The sequence below is a fragment of the Apostichopus japonicus genome, chromosome 12, assembly GCF_037975245.1.
Source record: "Apostichopus japonicus isolate 1M-3 chromosome 12, ASM3797524v1, whole genome shotgun sequence".
NCBI lineage: Eukaryota > Metazoa > Echinodermata > Holothuroidea > Aspidochirotida > Stichopodidae > Apostichopus > Apostichopus japonicus.
Genome location: NC_092572.1, coordinates 28,051,490 through 28,062,721, shown reverse-complemented (window position 1 = coordinate 28,062,721; position 11,232 = coordinate 28,051,490). Strand labels below are relative to the sequence as shown.

Here is an 11,232-nt window from a genome sequence, read left to right as displayed (position 1 = left end):
CATCAATGTATACAGGTCAATTTATCTGATACTCTATTCTGATAAATTTAGAATGGGTTTTGAAACAGGATACTGGTTAGCATCCTGATCCTGCGCCAATGTCTTTATTGCTTTTTCAATGTTGAATCACTTCCTACCCAGTTTTAATTTGTTGATATACAGACAATTGTTTATTTTGTTTGTCTCTAGGATAAGAAATGAAACAATTGGTGCAGTAAATTTATTCCCAGAGCTCACGCTATTGATAATCTTGTCAGCAGTAAATTGCTTCTATTTGCAGAGTTCACACTATGACACAAGTAAGATATGTGTAAATCTACTGATTTTACCTAGTAAGCCATCTGTTGTGATATGAGTTCCCCTATTAAGATGTTAGTGTTCACAAAGGTGACTTATTCTTGTAGCCTTGTTTGCCTAAAGTCATTTAAGAGACGAATTATGAGGTATTTTTGCCCCATTTTAGCGCATGTCATTTACATTTAAATATCAATCACAGTCATACAGTAACCACCCTCCATTCTAAAATGCTAGTAAAGGGATAAACGGAGGATGTTGTGCATCTGAAGTTTAGAGAGCGGCTGACACAATTGAAGGAACAATTATGTAACAGTAATGTTACTAGAGCAAATAAGTTCGTGTCCCAGGGACGCAAGTCCCCCAAAACATGTTTTGCATCCCAATAGAACACCAATTGCTTTTCTTGAATGACCTAAATTTAATAGCGTAGTTGTAAAGATGCGATCGTATCACTGTCTATACCATATTGAATGTTGTATTCAATATATAAGGCATATGGCGAAGTGCCCTAGCTTCGCTGTTTTACAGGGGCAGCCCGCCCTGCCACTCCTTTCGCCCACCCTGCCTTTTAACAGATTTTCACCATCCAGCCACTCTTTCAACCACCCTTGTACTTTCTTACTCGTCAACTTGAGTAGCAGCTACTGTACATGCTTTTACCTTGCAGCCACAACCAACTCTTCAAAATCCCTGTACCTACAGTGTGCATATCTCTCTCGATACATTATACAGTTCACTGCTGTATGTACATAGGCCTGTTCGAACTTTGGGTTCAACTACTGTACTACACATGTGCAAATCCTCAAAAGCTGACCCTAGGCGATATGTAGTGTTTGAAGACAACCAGCTCAGCTAAAAATTACAGTAGGCCTACGTAAATCAGTTTTTACTCAATGTCGATTAAGACAACTTCAATAGTTACTTTTCATGGCGCTTGAAGTACAGTAGTTTACACATGAACGTTGCACCAAGAAAGTGTTGAAGCACGTGGTCAAAGGGACAGCGATAAAGTTTGCAGCAAAGAAACTACTGTGGTTTGAACGTACATTTTATATTAGCAACCCTCCTTGCAGAGAGAACAAACATACTCCGAGATGAAAAAGTTCCTTGTCAGTATCAGAGATGTTAGGCTGCCCACAAAATTGATAGATTCTCAACTCATTACATTTCCTGATCAAAACAGAGATTCAAATATTAGGTGATAGTCTCAGAAACAAATCAAGTGCATCTTTGTACCACGAGCCCTTGTTGTCGAAACGTACGTACTGTATGTGACAACAAGGCCTAACGTTATGATATTTGAGCGCACGTATATGATAGCCTATAGCACAAACTTCGCTATCTCTGCACAGGGTAAAAGTAGTGTTACAGGTACTGTAGTTGCATACCGTACTTTGTGTTCATTGAGCACTTCATATGCACGAATGTCTGCAGACGATGTGTAAGGGACTATTAGCCAATCGTACCGCGGGAAGAGCATCATGGACTATTTTTAGTATGGACGTCTCTGTAATGGAAATGTTTTTAACTCTGTACCTTGCTGGTCGATTGTTATGATTTATTTCCAATAAAATTCGATCATCTGTAGGATTGGAAGAAATTTTGATTTATTTTAATGAAAGACAGACAGACAGATGTTTATTCGAAATGTTTTTTTTTATAGTCCTAGTGGTGAGTGTGTGTACTTGGGGTTCGTTTCTCTAATACAAAAGTTTGCGTCTGCCCGGACGCAAGCAATTTATAGGTTTTGCGTCTGTGGCTAAAACATTGCGACCCGCCATTAGAATCCTGCTTCCGTAACAATGCTGATGTAACAGACTGTGCTGATGTGACAGTGATACCACTTAGCCTGCAAGTTACTTAGAGATTCCTTACCTGGCAGCAAAGCCATGGATATATCCATAGAGCTACTGTAGAACAGTTTAGACAATTTGGAATGTACTCTGGAAAAGAGAATTTTTGCTTGAAAGGGACATAGATATAACAATATAATACAAGGGGCATATTATATGAATTTTTCAAAGTTGTCCTGTCAGTGAGTGGTGGTCTGTAAAGAATGACTTTGTTTGTTGGGACTGACTTTAAGGTAAAATAAGATTTTATCCTTGTGTTTTGTAATCGCTTTTATAACTTTATATTCTGCAATGGAAATGTCTGTTAGCAAACAGGCCTTAAATAACTTTGTAATACCTGTCTTAAAAAATGATAAGCATGTAAGTATAAGCACATCACTAGGATTGAGATTCTGCAGCATTGTTGCCGATTTTAAAATCTTTACCTCTCTTCCATTATACCTGATGACTCACAGAGCTCACACTATTTTTCTAATCGTCCTGGCACTTCTCTTTGGTCTCTTTGTCTGTATAATAGGCTGTGACCAGGTAAGACATATCATGAAAGCAAATCAAGATAATTATCTGGAATGAAAAATATATGAAACTGGTCACAAGATCATCACATATTAAACTCACAGTCCAAGTTGGTTATGAAATTATGCTGTTCTTGTTCTTTTGGTTAATCTCAAGTTTGTTTAGAAGGAAATAGGAAGGGCTTGCTATAGTGAAAGTGTGTGGTACTCATGACCATAAACTACCTACATTATATTTTAAACCTTACCCTCATACTAGCTGATCTGGTTCCATAAGGTGAGTTGTATATTTTTGTGGCTGCTAACAGTTCCTGTTTCCTGTCAGCTATGGGTCTGTCTAGTTGAGGTACATCGTGCCATGCGAACAGGGCAGTCATGGTAACATTTTATGAGGTAGTCTAAAACGTTTATGAGCTAGATAAAAATGTTTCAATTAAATACCTTCACAGCTGTAACATATTGTATCATTTATATGCCAAATCCAATAAAAGCCATGGCATATTCAACACATTTGAGACATGCAGAAACTCTGATTTCACAAAGTGTCCTTATATTATATCCCTCCAATCCCCCTTCCTTTTATGAGCCTTATCTAAGCACACAAATCAGTACCATATGCCCCTCCCTTCACCTGTTAGTATTATCAACGTGACCAACATGAATGTGTGGGACAATTACGGTTACTGTAGAATCCTTAATGCGTACAAACTCTCCTATTTCTATATTTTTGATTATTATAAGAAGTAATTTCAGTTTAATGTTGAGTGAGATTAGAGGTAGCACTAATATTTGTGACTTAAATCAATATGTTGTCTCCAAGAACGGCTAAGATTCATAAGTGAAGAACTCCACAAATTTGTTTGAGTCACTTCACTTTGGGAACTTATTGACTGGAGTTGTGACTTGGTACAACATATTTCCATTATAGTATATGTATGAAAGTGAAAGCAAATATGTAGTGAGAATTGTCCATTAATATCACCACATTAAGAGAAAACCTCGATAATGTATGTCACAGTTCAGAGAAAATGACTTTGTCTGCTACAACAATTTGGTAGCAGGTAAAACGAAGACCTTATTCATATTTGCTTTATATGAATCAGGGCAAACATTCTTTATATTTGATTGAAAGTTCAAACCAAGTGTGAGCTTATAACACCAGTTTGGAGAGTCAGTTTTCTCTTCATAATTGATTTATGCTACTCTTCTTTTTATGCTTCAGATGTTGGCCATCTTTGACGATGAGACAGCAGTAGAGCAGGTGCAGCATAAAGGTGGTATCAAAGAAAAAACAGAAAAAACAACGATGCAACTACTGAGAGAAGTCTTTGGTAAAGGTAAGGCCTGTACCTGGACTTGCTTCATGTAGTTAAATATGTGAGGATGCAGCAAGATTCTCTAATAATATTAGACGATCAGTCATATCATATCATTAGGACTCCAGGGAGAAACTCAGGACGATGTGATGTTTGATCTTAAACTAGTCTGAATTACTCTATAAACCTTGTAGTTCTTAAGGTGATAGTAAGTCATGATTTATGAACTTGGAGTGTTAAAGCAGTCCTTCAATGTCCTTAAAGGGGACACAAACACAACCGTAATCTTTGGCTGATATGAACGTCATCTTTGGGAAGAGCAACTTAAACAGGAGATATTTGGGAGATATCGTAGTTTTGCAGTCATCTACTTGAATGTCCTTAAAGGGGGCACAAAACCAACCATCATCTTTGGTTGACATGACAGTCATCCTCGGGAAGAACAACTCAAACAGGAAATATTTGGGAGACATCATAGGTTTAAAGTCATCTCCTTCAATGTCCTTAAATGGGACACAAACACAACCATGATCTTTGGCTGATATGAAATTCATCTTTGTAAAGAACAACTTAAACAGGAGATATTTGGGAGACATCATAGTTTTGCAGTCATCTACTTGAATGTCCTTAAAGGGGGCACAAAACCAACCGTCATCTTTGGCTGACATGACAGTCATCTGTGGGTAAAACAACTCAAACAGGAAATATTTGGGAGTATCCTTGTTTAAATGTTGTGTCTGGGAGCTGTCACTTTGTAAATCTGTGATGTCATCACAATGCCACTTGGGTCTGAAACCTTTTACTTTCTCTTTGGTTTCTTTTCGGATTTCCAAAGATTGTTCACAGCATTGACACTGAAACCAGTTGCAACATTATACCTTTTAAGAGCTTCAATATTTAAGACTGGCATTTGAAAAACACATGTTCATTACAGACAGTAATCATTTTCAAAACAAAAGCAAACAACTGCAATAAATATTTGAAAATGAGAACACTTCTTTCCCATTTTACATAATACATGTTTTGTCAGATGCCTGCATATTTGTCCCCTTTCTCTCTCCACACCCCTGCATTCATTGCATACTAGTGTCACAGTAAGTCAATACGTCTAAATTATTGTTGTGTGTGGTTGGATTGGTGGACCAGGAGGAAACATTTTCATGCAAAGATTTTGCAAGTCTTTATGCTTTACTATAATCACAGCCTCTATTAGTCTTAGGGCTGACTACACTTCGGTGTTCAACCGGTTTGTCACCCACCTGTCTGATGCCTTTCTTGCCTTTCTACCCCGAGCTTGAAACTGTCATTCAGTTTATATGTTATGGTATCATGTTTTCTTCCAGGTCCTATTTACTGTTGGTTGTTACCTTGCCGTACCACCAGATACCCTTTACTGACACCACCTGGATATGATGTATGACATCTTATCTTGGTAATTGTTTGAACTTTGACATTTGATAATAGAGGATGACCTCAGGTGTAACAAATGAAGCCAACAGCCAACATGGATCTCTCTGGAGCTGAAAAACGTGGCACTGTTTGAAGCACTTAAAAATGCCGGAAGATGCACCTGTTTCATCCAGTTTTTGCTTCTCTTTTAGAGGGAAGACACTGAAGCTGACGTCTTTCAGAGTGTAGTAAGATGCCAGTTTATGAATGGATTTACTTTGGTTTATTTTAAAGCCGCTGATCATGTGATGATCATTCATGATCTTGTGATTATCTTGTAGTCAAGAGCAAGTTTCACATTTGTATGATGTCTTGTACTTAAAGCAGCTCTTTGCATACTTTTCTGTGATTTTCTCAGCCTCATTGGCATAACGACATACATAACTAGCCTATCTGTTCAAATCTAACTTCAAATTTTAAATGAGGAATTTGTCTGAGGATACTCCACTCGTTATCTGCAGAAGTCCGTACTTACTTGCCAACGAATGCTCTTGGCAGGGGATTAAACTTCGCTTATATCTTAGTTTGCTGTTTTGTGATGAATTCATGCAAAAAACTTGACGGAAATGTCAAAAGGGTGGGAAAGCAAATAGAAAATACAAAAAGCTGCTTTAAATGGACAACAGGTTGCAATACTGTGTAGAGGTTAAATGTATTTAATGTGGATCGTCAGCAATTACAACGGTTGCTGTCATAAGTCTTAATGGATGTTATCTATACTGTTAATACACATCTTTGAAAGCAATCATAACCAATCTAATAGGCTGGATTTATTGGCGTACATATACACTGGGTGATTGTCTTGTTAAGGTTCCACTTGGACGAACAAAAATTGCTTTAGTAAGAACAGGTTAAAGTGTGTAAAACAATTAAGTTTGACTTTAATACTTACAAAGCATGTTACCAGATCGAAATTGTGTTTACTACTATGATTAAACTTGCAGTACCTTTATGATCTGAGACAATCAAAGATCGTGCAGATTGTCAAGTTAACTGAATTGAACTAGATAGGTTTGATGTGTCAGTGCCCTCTGTTGGTTTTGGGTGTAGCTGAAGAGCCCCATTAACAATTTGTTAGGAGCATTCCTTAGTTATGAGGTTGATCATTACATGAGGATGTTGGGTCAGGAAGCTTTGCTGTCAGGTTAGAAATGACAATTTGTGTTCTTTATTGAGATTTAAGTGGAGTCAAGTGGTAACATCAAAGCAAGATGCAGACTTGTCACTGGAGGTGTAGGATGATAAGACTACATAGGTGTAGGATGGATTCATGTATGGTCAGGTGCATTGGGACCTTGGTAGGTTAAGTCACAATGATGCCCTGTCATATAATGTCCACAGTGTACTTTATGTGTACAAAAAGGAGGAATTAGATGGAATATGGAATATAGTTGGGTTAAGTGATGTTAGGGAAGGAGATATGTAATGTTTCCTGTTTTCAGAAGTTATTGGATGTCCAGATATGGATAAGTGCAAATTAATTTTCAAATTCAAGTTTGCTCATTAAGATCAAATATAGAGTTTTGTAAAACAAAGTGTGTGATTTGTGCTGCGAGTTTCCGGATGGATTTCTTGTTTTATGAAGGTCAGTGTTGGGTCTACTCAGTGAAGTCTCGGGAGCAGTTTTTTCAACAGTTTATTTTACAACGCTTAAGTGACCACAAATGAGGAAGAAACCCGCCAGGGCTTATGGGTGACAACTTACACATCGGGTGGCTGCAAATTAAACAATTTAACTCAAATTTGGAATCTTTTGGCATCATTTAGAAAGTGTTTTCAGATGGGAATCCGTAGATTGCTCTTGGATGAAAAACCCACCTCACTATGACCCGGAAGGGTATCAATCCCGGAAGCTCCCTAATGCTCAGCCTTTTTGCTTCAAATGCCACTTCCATTATCCACTCGGCAACAACACAGCACTAAGCCACAGTATACATGTTATGGTAAGGGCAGTTCGAGAATAAGGTTAATAGATTGCCTTACTTGGAGATAGAGATTATAAACTGTCTGTCAGCATTCCCAGCACATTCTATTCAAAATACCATGTTTTGCAAACCTCTGTAATATGAATCACTATACCTTAAGATTTGCTGCCATGATGTGAAAGCAAGTAACTGTGTAGTAATGCTTGCCTGGAGGCTTTATAGTTTATACAGACTATATCTATTATGTACATATTTTGCACAGCATCTCGAAAACGGGAAAGTAGGCAAATGGAAGACCTCTTTTCTTGGACTTGAAAGCCCTTGAAGTTGAAATCTCTCTTACCATACCCCTCAAGCTCCTTGGTGAATTGTGTTTATTTCTGCTGCAGCTGCTTTATTAGCTAAGATAAGGAAGACAGCTTTGGATACTTCGTAGATCATGTGATACCCGGAAAATCATCGTTTTTCCGGGTATAAACCAATCGAGGGCTAACCAGGTTGAACTCATAATGTTGCCAATTAAGATCTTTATAAAAATTTATTTTTTACAATATTAAAGGGAGATGCTTACATGAATGAATTAAAATTGGTTTTGTTTGAGAGCTACAAAACTAACCATCATTAAATCATACACTCTTGACAAGGAAGAAGCACGATATAACAGTTGATCGGAAAGACTCTAGATCTATGTAACCAAGAATTGTCCTCAGCTTAAATAACAATTGAACAGAAATTTTCAGAAATGTTATTTACTGTATAAGCCTTTCTCCATACATTGTCTTTTACATTGTACCTTTTTAATTAGTTAGTTTCTCGTCAGGAAATTCAAGTACGTTGTTGAAGCAATGTTTGTCAACACCTTGAAGTGCAATGTATATTTTTATATGTATCTTTAATTTATAGGGTGGGGTTTGCTGTAAAGTCACACTCTTTTGTTCTTTGCATATCCTATATGAAATATCTTCTTGGACCTTATGTTGACATTTATTTATGACATTATGGATTATTTTAATAGGTCTTTATTTCAGAATTCAGATCGATGCACGGTGACTGTATTGTGTAGTAAAGGATTTTTGTGGAGTTGTTGTGTGCAACCAGGAAGTCATTCCATAACAACTCCATGGTGCAACTGACTTGAGATCATAGCTGTCATGTGGCTGTTTATTTTGGCATGGTACTGTCTCCCGTTTGGGAAATAAGCAGAATGTGAATATATATGTATTGCTACATGTTTTTGGTTTGAGTGTGTTGAACTCAAATGTAATACTCCAAGACATTTTACAAAATTTTCATTAATATTAGTTAAAGATCATCAGCACTGGACCCAAATATGCTAGAAATTGATATATTGGTCACTCATGTACCAACTTCAACGTTTATGTTTTCTCATTGAGACATTTGATATTTGTATTTAATATCACTACTCAATGTCTGAAAATTGGAGATTCAGAAATAAATGGAAAGTTTCAAAAGTTATTACTAGCAAGGTTAAGGATGCTGAATATTTGAAGAAACAGAATTTAAGAAACATAATCAACTGCCTTGAATGGAGAGGTTGTAACAGCTTTGCAGTGGTTGGTGTATTGACAGGGAGACAACTAGAGTCTCCAACTCTCAAAGTCAATAACTCTCTTCTAACATACATAACGCTGATAACATACGTGTATATGGTAAACCAGAATATTTTCCATGATCTTTGTAGGTAAAGGTGAGCACTTTAGATACTTTATTTTGTATGATGTGAGTATGCATGTTCGTATGGTTAGTTTAATTGTAACTGCGTATATGCCTCACATAAACTGTTTCAAGCCAGTGGGGATAACTTTCTTGTTCTGATACCATTCTATATTGTACACCGATGTGATGCTTCAAAGCACTAGTACTAACAGAATGAAAAGTTCCTAACCTGTATTTGATTCTAATGCTAGTACCACTCTATACTGTCTTACCATATCATGATTCAATGCGCTCGTACAGACAGTATGGGCAGTTCCTAGCCTTTATCTGATTCTAATGCTAGTAGCACCATATACTGTCCTACCATATCATGCTTCAAAGCACTCGTACTGACAGTATGAACAGTTTCTAACATATATCTGATGCTAATGCTAGTACCACTCTATACTGTCTTACCATATCATGTTTCAATGCGCTCGTACTGACAGTATGAACAGTTCCTAGCCATTATCTGATTCTAATGTTAGTACCACTCTTCACTGTCCTACCATATCATGCTTCAAAACACTCGTACTGACAGTATGAACAATTCGTATTCTTGTTCTGCTATAGACACGATATATACATACGGCTGTTACTGTAAAGCGCTTTGAAGGGCATTAGCAGAACGAGCATAGATTATAAAAGCAATTTTAATTACTTGGTGATTGTTTGTTAAAGGCGTGTATGAGTTTGGTTTTTGTTTTTTGAAGAACAGGGTGTGGTGGAATAATTTGATGTTTAATGATACGTTTAAGTCTTGAGAGGTGCAAAGCACATCTATGCAAGATGATGTAGTCACAAAGCTTGTTTTAGTTTATAGGTTTAATGTATTCTTTAGGTACGGGATACAATTATAATGTAATCTTGGCACATCTGTGAGTACATAACTCAAAAAGTGTTTCCGCTACTGTATATTATGAGTCCTTGAAGCCCTGCATGAGGGCTGTTGGTATGAAACCCAACAATGAAGCTTGTGTTGTCGTAGCAGTCTCCCAATGATTGTACAGTTTGACAAATAGACAGTCGGGGGTTTGGGGGAAGAACTTTAATATATGTAAACTGCCAAGAAATACAATTCTAAGTTTCCATTTATTGAACCGGCAAACGTGAGGAAACTATGGAAAGTTGCTGATTTTACTGATGGTTTAGAAATCTTTTTACTGCCATGCTGTTTGTGACACAACCCTGCGCAATATTTTTGGTTGTTACTTATCAGAGTTAATATCATGTAACAAACTTGCCAAGTTATGTTTTCTTATCTGAAGTAAAAGTTACTTACAGTATGCATTATCCAATACTTGTAATCGTGATTATTTCATACTAGTAATAAGAAAGTTTGATATGGTGCAACAGATATTTTTGAATTGGTCAGATACAAAAAAGGCAAGATTAACAAAAGACATTTTATCAAACTGGTTCCCATTTTCAACAAATATTCTTGCACCAGGAAAAGATATACCAATGTTATGTGTAAAGTCTCCTTTCAGGTATGTTAGCTACAATGTTTGCATAGTATTTGCTACCATTCAATTAAATAACCATTGTTCTTTGAAGGAAAGCATAGGTACCAGAAAATGTAAAATATATGGAAATGTCAGGAGCATCGACATAAGACATATGTTGCAAAATTATAACTGAATTGGGATTTTTTTTCAGATTTTGCACACAATTTGTCAGGGCTGTTACTTAATGAATACTTAAGTATTCAAACTTAAGTTTAACATTGGGTGTTTTAGCACTGACCACGCATTGAAACCTTGCAGTCAGTGTCGTTTTAAATTGCATGTACAAGTGTATGGATACTTGACCTTAATCTATGATTATTGTTTATGTTAGTAGCTCTTGGGTGTGTAGGTCTCGTTTGAGTCTTGTTCTCATATTGTCATTACTTTGAATAGTGTTTAGTCCTCAAGACGATTACACAACACTACTGTATGTAATGAAAGAAGATAGATTGAATGGATGATTGGAGATTAAAGAAAAAAGAGAAAGAAAGGGTTTCTCTTTTCATCTTTTGTATAACTCGTCTAAAGTAACGTATTTATGCATTTTAATAACACGATTATCAAGGAATCCGATAAAAAATTATTCCAACGAAATGTTCGATTGAGCAAAGACACGCCCTTATTGATTAACATTAACGGGGACGTTTTTAAAT

General features: G+C 36.7%; 1 long non-coding RNA gene across 1 annotated transcript; it reads left to right on the top strand.

Moving 5' to 3' along the window:
- Nucleotides 1-2,610: 2,610 nt before the first annotated feature.
- LOC139977215 (uncharacterized) lies at nucleotides 2,611-10,767 on the top strand. Its single transcript, XR_011796475.1, has 3 exons — nucleotides 2,611-2,678; nucleotides 3,888-4,002; nucleotides 5,325-10,767. It is a non-coding gene; the product is annotated as an uncharacterized lncRNA (long non-coding RNA).
- The last annotated feature ends 465 nt before the right edge of the window (nucleotides 10,768-11,232 follow it).